This window comes from Pan paniscus, chromosome 15, assembly GCF_029289425.2.
Source record: "Pan paniscus chromosome 15, NHGRI_mPanPan1-v2.0_pri, whole genome shotgun sequence".
NCBI lineage: Eukaryota > Metazoa > Chordata > Mammalia > Primates > Hominidae > Pan > Pan paniscus.
Window position 1 is genome coordinate 66,235,233 of NC_073264.2, and position 1,366 is coordinate 66,236,598.

Genomic DNA, 1,366 nt, shown 5'->3' on the forward strand with positions numbered 1-1,366 from the left:
ATTTGCTAATATTTTGTTAAGAATTATCCTATTTAGATTCATAAGAATATTGGCCCATGGTTTTTGTATTTTTCCTTTTGTAACGTCTTTTCTGATTTGGTATCAGAATAACAACGGGAGAAATGTTCTCTCTCCTCTTCTGTTTTCTGGGAGAGTTTGTATAAAATCAGCACAATTTCTTATTTGTTCTTCATTTTTTAGTTTGAATATGTCTATCTTATTTGAATTTTTTCTAAATAAAATGCAATACTTTAAAAATATTTTTTTACATGACACAGCCCTAAGGAGATCCTGGGAACATGTGCCCAAAATGCAATACTTAAAAAAAAAAATTCTACTTTGAAATAATGTTGTACTTACAGAAAGGTTACAGAAATCCTATCAAGTCTTCCTATATACCTTTCACCTAGATTGCCTTAATAGTAACATCTTACATAATCATAGTAGAATGATCAACATCATAAAATTAACATTGACATAACATTATTAACTAATAATAACATTAGTAGTAGTAGTAGTAGTAGTATGCCTTATTCCAGTTTCATCATTGTCTCACTAATGTTCTTTTCTGGCCCAAGATTCCACATTGCATTTAGTTGTCCTGTCTCCTTCTTCTTTTTTTGTTTTTTCATTAAAATTTGTATTTTTTCGGCCAGGCGCGGTGGCTCACGCCTGTAATCCCAGCACTTTGGGAGGCTGAGGCAGGCGGATCACGAGGTCAGGAGATCAAGACCATCCTGGCTGACACGGTGAAACCCCGTCTCTACTAAAAATACAAAAAAATTAGCTGGGTGTGGTGGCAGGTGCCTGTAGTCCCAGCTACTCAAGAGGCTGAGGCAGGAGAATGACGTGAACCTGGGAGGTGGAGCTTGCAGTGAGCAGAGATGGCACCACTGCACTCCAGCCTGGGCGACAGAGTGAGACTCTGTCTCAAAAAAAAAAAATTTTTTTTTCAAGGTTTGGGTGCACTGTTCCTGGAAGTACTGCAATATCAGGTCAATGTGTGGAGTGGATGTAGCAAGCTCCTATTCCATCTCCTGTTTCCAAAAATCCATTTAATATATTGTCCTTGGATAGCGGACATATCAGATATGAAATTGATAAAAACAGATACTATACTTGATCTTAGCCAAAAGGCCAAGAAGTGATCCTTAGTTTCCTTCTAAGAGAGTTTCTTAGTCTTTCTTTATTGTTCATGATATTTGCATTAATTTTTTAATTAAAAAATAATCAGGGAGGCTGGGTGCAGTGGCTCACACCTGTAATCCCAGCACTTTGGGAGGCCGAGGCGGGTGGATCACCTGAGGTCAGGAGTTCAAGACCAGCTTGGCCAACATGGCAAAACCCCATCTCTACTAAAAATACA

General features: G+C 37.8%; 1 non-coding gene across 1 annotated transcript; it reads right to left on the reverse strand.

The window, feature by feature from the left end:
* Window positions 1-958: 958 nt before the first annotated feature.
* Window positions 959-1,149, reverse strand: LOC112437097 (U2 spliceosomal RNA). The gene has a single exon (XR_003025759.1). It is a non-coding gene; the product is annotated as a U2 spliceosomal RNA (small nuclear RNA).
* Window positions 1,150-1,366: the final 217 nt, after the last annotated feature.